This window comes from Aegilops tauschii, chromosome 6 (genome assembly GCF_002575655.3).
Source record: "Aegilops tauschii subsp. strangulata cultivar AL8/78 chromosome 6, Aet v6.0, whole genome shotgun sequence".
In the NCBI taxonomy this organism is placed as follows: domain Eukaryota; kingdom Viridiplantae; phylum Streptophyta; class Magnoliopsida; order Poales; family Poaceae; genus Aegilops; species Aegilops tauschii.
In genome coordinates, this window is record NC_053040.3 from 298,042,015 (window position 1) to 298,049,189 (window position 7,175).

Here is a 7,175-nt window from a genome sequence, read left to right on the forward strand (position 1 = left end):
CGACGCCGCCTCGACCACCACTGGACTCGCCGTCGAACGCCTCGTCCACCCGTGCCCTCACCGGAGCTCTCCGATGACCGGAGCGCCGCCGACGACGACGTCCGAGCCGCATCGCCGGCGACCACCACCGTTGTAAGCTCCGACGACCCTCCCCGCCGTTAGATCTTCATTATACGGCCTAGATTAGATGCAAACGAATAGGTAGGTTTTATGTATTAGATCGGTTTTTATACGAATTTATTTACGGTTTAGATTGGTTCAGATCGAACCGGGCCTCCTCCAGTTTTCTGCTTTAGCCGCACAGTCACGGTTTCGTTAAGTTACGACCGAGCGTTGTTTAGTTTGGAGCGCCCACTGCTTAGGCCCAATTGCAGCCCGACGCGTAGCTCCTGCCCGTTTGTTTTTTTTCAGTTTTTTTTCGTTTCTGTTTTAGAAACAGAAATAGTTTGAAATATAGATTGCTTATAACTTTTATGTTTTAGATCCAAATTGAGTGATTCTTTTTGCATTTTGTCACAAATTTGTTGAAGTTTCTGTTTGTGCCATTAGGTTTCAAATTTGAGTATTTTAAACTATAGTTTGATGAAATTTGTTCAAATCACTAATTTGGCCGTATCTTGAGTTTTATAAAATATTTTTGATTGATTCTTTTTGCTCCTCGTCACTAGGACCTTTAACTATCCAGTAGTGTTGAGTATTTTATTTTTAGTTTATTTTAAAATTAGGTTTTTATCAAAACAGTACGGTTTTAGTTATAGTTTTGTTTTAGTCTTTTCTTTATAGTTTTAATTGTTTTTTTCTTTTTGTCACTTTTGACAAACTCTTAGTTTTATTCTGTTGGTCAACAAAATAAAAATTTGTATTATTTTAAAATTTTATTTTATTTAGTTTTCGTATGAAAAGTTGTTTAGGTCATAGTTAGTGTTTCTTAAAAGCTTTTTATTTGTTTCTTTTTGCAAATAAAAGTTCATGAAAAATGCTTTCTGTTAACTTAGTTGATTTAAATTTTATTTTTTTGTTAAAATTATTAATTTAGTATTTTCTTTGTTAAGTTTTACTTAGGACAAAACTATTTTTGTAGTTAAGGCAAAAGGTTTTCCTAGTAGGTTCTTTATAGTTTTCCCCTATTAGTTCTTTCGATGTGTTATTTGTTTTGTATTGGGTTTTCTTATTGAGTTTTTTTATTGTTAGATTTGCTTGCTAGAATTCTTGCTTATGTAAATGTCATGTTTGTTATTATTAGATTTCATCGGAGAGTTGCGTAGTCCTATCAAGTTATTTCTGAGAGCGTTGTTATCTTCATCAAGTAATACCAGGCAAGTTCACTTTGACCATGTTTTTCATACCTATGTTTTATTGCATTTAGTGTCATCTTTGCAACAATCCCTCCAGTAGTGATATTGAATTCTTGTAGTTGAGTAGTATGCATGAGGTAGGAACCCATCACCCTGTTACCAAGCCCGGGACGTTATTTATTTTAATGCTACGCTATAGTAGACGGGGTTTGGTATGAGTGCACGAGAGTGGTGTGAAGAAGGAGGAATCTACGTCAATGACGACAACTCCATGATGGCATATGCGAGGACTGCATCTTCAAGGCCTCAAGACTTCAAGACTCGAGACAAGAATTCAATACACACTACTGGGTGAAAGATGGTTGACGGGCACCCTGGAGAAACCAGTGGATGGCCGGGATGCATGGAGAAGCGCCATGACATCTTGCGGAAAGCTTCACCCAGACTCAAAGAGACGGAAGAATACTTCATGCCCGGAAGCTTACCTGTGCAACCGCAAGTCACTATGGGCTCTGGCTAGGTTGACCTTAGTTGTGACTCTGGCTAGGACGGTGCTAGCAGAAGTAGAACTACGGTAGGATTGGATGAGCACCGGATAGTGGTCAGGGGAACTCTTCGGAAGACCATGTTTCGGTCGTCTTGTTCTCAAACACCCTGAAGTGCGAGAACGTAAAAAGAGGGATCGAATCTTGCGGGTAAAGTGTACAAACCTCTGCAGAGGGTTTAAACCTAATCGATTAGCCGTGTCCCCGGTTACGGACAATTTGAGCCTCTGGACTTGGATCTATCTCGGAACTCTCAACACCGGATTGATAACATAATTGTGGGCAAGTTATGATGATTTTGGGCTATGAGACATCGGTTGGCGGAACCATGTCATGATAGAAAACTCCGTAGTACATACTTCTGATGTTCCTTTGTTATAGGAAAATAAAACCAGCTTTTACGCAAACAAAACTCAGATACAGAGCCACAAAGCCATATTGCATATAGTATAGTTTATCATCTGTTTTTATTACAGTGATCTTGACAGTACATTCAATGTACTGACCTACACGGCTGCAACGTATCATGTTGCAGGATTATTTCTACGCGAGTGAGTTTCATTGATTGGGTTACGGTCTACACTCAACCTACCGATGGCGTTGATGGGACTCCACACCCGATTGTTTGTTTCCGCTGAGACTTATGAGGTATATATCAGTTCTACGTTATTTATACATGTGATTGCACTTTGACATATACATTGATGTACTGTGTGTGCCAGCATACTGATCCAGGGATGGCACAGATACACAGAGACTTGACCGTCTGAGGTCGGGTCGCTACATCTATGGTTTATAAACTATTTTACTAGCCATAGATTCATCAAAATAAGCAAACAACACACGAAAAACAGAATCTGTCAAAAACAGAACAGTCTGTAGTAATCTATAACTAACGCAAACTTCTGGAACTCTAAAACTTCTACCAAAATAGGAGGACCTAAATAATTTGTTTATTGATCTGCTGCAATTGGAATCAGTATTATATCACGTTCTGGTAATTTTTAACAATTGTTTTCGTGAACAGAAAGTTTCTGGAATTTTCAGCAAGATCAAATAACTATTATCCAAGAAGATCCTATAGGTTTCACTTGGCACAAACACTAATTAAAACACAAAAGCATATCTAACCAGAGGCTAGATCAAAGATTTATTCCTAAACAGGAGCAAAAAGCAAAAAACTAAAATAAAATTGGGTTGCCTCCCAACAAGCGTTATCGTTTAACGCCCTTAGCTAGGCATAAAACAAGGATAGATTTAGGTATTGCCATAATAGTGGTAAGGTAAATCATGAAAACTCCTTTCGTATTCTCTACGTTCAGCAGCAAGTTTCCTTTGTGGCAAGCAAAAGTAATCAAAGGGGTTAAATTTAATAGGACAAAAGTCCCCAAGATCAAGCTCGGGAGGTATGGGTTCCTCCCTTGGCCCCTTATATTGCACAACCAATTCATCATTACAAGCGTTCTTTTGACAAAAAGTCACAAGTCTTTGCTCAAGAGAAAAACCTAACCCATTATTCTGAATATTAAAGTCGTCATTAAGTTCAGAAATTCTATCAACTAAAACATCGGTAGGAACCTTTTTTCTTAGGTTTTCATTATAGGAAACATGATCCAAAGATTGTAAACGCATTATGTCTTCTTGATTAAAAAGGATAGCTTCTATGGGAGGTTGACCAGCATCCACCCTATAATGCGCAAAAATTTCTTTTGCCTCTTTCATTATAAATCTGAACTCATGGGCCAAAAAGATAGTAGCGGCACGCTTAACAGAAGAGTACTCAATATTAGAAAATTCTAGTAAAATCCTTTGTATGCAAGGATGCATATGAAGAAATTGCCTTTCAAGTTCAACTACGAGCAAAGATATTGCATCCGCAAGGCTACTAGTTCTATGAAGAATAGAGCCACCCATGATGGGCAAAGCACCGGCACAAGTAAAGAAATCTTGAATAACTCCTTTCCCAATAATATTACCACTACCGACTCGAAACCTTTTAGTATGCAAGATAGTAGGTTCCTCAAGAGGATCATCGAAGGCATCAAAGTTTCCCATGTTATTATTATTGCCTTCATTGGCGATAACCTCCCCAGATGCAGACATGGCGAAAGAAAGGCCAGCGGAAAAGAAGCGAACGGAAAAAGAAGGCGAATAAAACGGCAAGGGTGAAGTGGGGGAGAGGAAAACGAGAGGCAAATGGCAAATAATGTAATGAGAGGGATAAGAGTTTGTGATGGGTACTTGGTATGTCTTGACTTGTGCGTAGACTCCCCGGCAACGGCACCAGAAATCCTTCTTGCTACCTCTTGAGCACTGCATTGGTTTTCCCTTGAAGAGGAAAGGGTGATGCAGTAAAGTAGCGTAAGTATTTCCCTCAGTTTTTGAGAACCAAGGTATCAATCCAGTAGGAGACCACGCTCGAGTCCCACGCACCTACACAAACAAATAAGAACCTCGCAACCAACGCGATAAAGGGGTTGTCAATCCCTTCACAGTCACTTACGAGAGTGAGATCTGATAGAGATGATAAGATAATGTTTTTGGTATTTTTATGATAAAGAGTAAAAGTAAAGATTGCAAGGTAAACGGTAATAGAAATAGCTTGTTGACGGAAGATTAATATGATGGAAAATAGACCCGGGGGCCATAGGTTTCACTAGTGGCTTCTCTCAAGATAGCATAAGTATTACGGTGGGTAAACGAATTACTGTCGAGCAATTGATAGAACTGAGCATAGTTATGAGAATATCTAGGTATGATCATGTATATAGGCATCACGTGCATGACAAGTAGACCGACTCCTGCCTGCATCTACTACTATTACTCCACACATCGACCGCTATCCAGCATGCATCTAGAGTATTAAGTTCATAAGAACTGAGTAACGCTTTAAGCAAGATGACATGATATAGAGGGATAAACTCATGCAATATGATATAAACCCCATCTTTTTATCCTCGATGGCAACAATACAATACGTGTCGTTTCCCCTACTGTCACTGGGATCGAGCACCGCAAGATTGAACCCAAAGCTAAGCACTTCTCGCATTGCAAGAAAGATCAATCTAGTAGGCCAAACCAAACAGATAATTCGAAGAGACTTGCAAAGATAACCAATCATACATACAAGAATTCAGAGGAGATTCAAATATTGTTCATAGATAATCTTGATCATAAACCCACAATTCATCGGATCTCGACAAACACACCGCAAAAGAAGAGTTACATCAAATAGATCTCCAAGAGAATCGAGGAGAACTTTGTATTGAGATCCAAAGAGAGAGAAGAAGCCATCTAGCTAATAACTATGGACCCGAAGGTCTGAGGTAAACTACTCACACATCATCGGAGAGGCTATGGTGTTGATGTATAATCCCTCCATGATCAATGCCCCCTCTGGCGGAGCGCCAGAAAAGGCCCCAAGATGGGATCTCACGGGTACAGAAGGTTGCAGCGGTGGAAATAGGGTTTTGGCTCTGTCTCTGATGGTTTGGGGGTACGTAGGTATATATAGGAGGAAGAAGTAGGTCGGTGGAGCTACGAGGGGCCCACGAGGGTGGAGGGCGCGCCCCCCTGCCTCGTGGCCTCCTCGTTCGTTTCTTGACGTCCACTCCAAGTCCTCTGGATCACGTTTGTTCCGAAAATCACGTTCCCGAAGGTTTTATTCCGTTTGGACTCCGTTTGATATTCCTTTTCTGCGGAACACTGAAATAGGCAAAAAAATAGCAATTCGGGCTGGGCCTCCGGTTAATAGGTTAGTCCCAAAAATAATATAAAAGTGTATAATAAAGCCCATTGAACATCCAAAACAGAATATATAATAGCATGGAACAATCAAAAATTATAGATACGTTGGAGACGTATCAGCATCTTACTTGCCTATGCTAATCACCATGATATTACCTTGTACCAAATGGACATTAAAAGTGCATTTCTAAATGGTGAAATTGAGGAGGAAGTTTATGTTAAACAACCTCCCGGCTTTGTTAATCCTAAGAAACCCTACCATGTTTACAAACTTCACAAAGCTCTTTATGGTCTTAAACAAGCTCCTAGAGCGTGGTATAAATGCTTGACCAAGTTCCTTATTGAAAAAGGCTTTGAGACTGGAAAAATTGATTCCACTCTTTTTACTAAAAGGGTTAATGGTGAATTATTTGCGTGCCAAATTTATGTTGATGATATCATATTTGGTTCGACTAACCCTCATTTTAGTGAAAAGTTTGGAAAGCTAATGTCGGAGAAGTTTGAGATGTCTATGATGAGCGGACTCAAGTTCTTTATTGGTTTGCAAATCAAGCAAACTAAAGAGGGTACCTTTGTTTCCCAAAGAAAGTATACCATGGACTTATTCAAGAAGTTCAACATGCAAGAATGCAAAGGTATGAAAACACCCATGCCTACTAGTGGACATCTTGACTTGACTAAGGATGGCAAACCGATTGACCAAAAGGTTTACCGCTCTATGATTGGTTCATTGTTATATCTATGTGCCTCCTGTCCTGATATTATGCTAAGTGTGTGCATGTGTGCACGATATCAAGCGGCCCCCAAGGAATGTCATCTTAAGGCTGTGAAAAGGATAGTGAGATACTTAATTCATACACCAATTTTTGGCATTTGGTATCCTAAGAGGTCCTCTTTTGATCTTGTTGGCTACTCCGACTCGGACTATGCCGGTGACAAGGTTGATAGAAAGTCCACTTCGGGTACTTGTCAATTTCTTGGTAGATCTCTTGTGTCTTGGTCCTCCAAGAAACAGAACTCAGTATCCTTATCCACCGCGGAAGCGGAATACATTGCCACCGGATCATGTTGTGCTCAGTTACTTTGGATGATCCAAACTCTTAAATATTATGGAATATATGTGAAACATGTTCCATTGCTTTGTGACAATGAAAGTGCTATTAAGATTGCTCACAATCCCATGCAACATTCTCGAACTAAGCATATTGAAGTTCGTCATCATTTCATTCGAGATCATGTTGCTAAAGGGGACATTGATCTTAAGCATGTTCGTAATGATAAGCAATTGGCGGACATATTCACCAAACCGCTTGATGAGAAAGTATTTTGCCGTTTGAGAGGTGAATTGAACATCATTGATGCCTCAAACTTGGAGTAGAAACTCCATTTGGATACATGCAAGGCATGAGCCATTGACTAATCTTTGATATTTCTCTTATGATGATGATCATATGTCTTGTATATAGTTGTACCCTTGCATGCAATCTAACTCTTGTAGGTACTTGGATGAATCAAAATCTATGAGATTGCAAATCACTCACATCTTGAGCAGTCTCTACATCACCAAGACTCTACAATATGGTGGTTT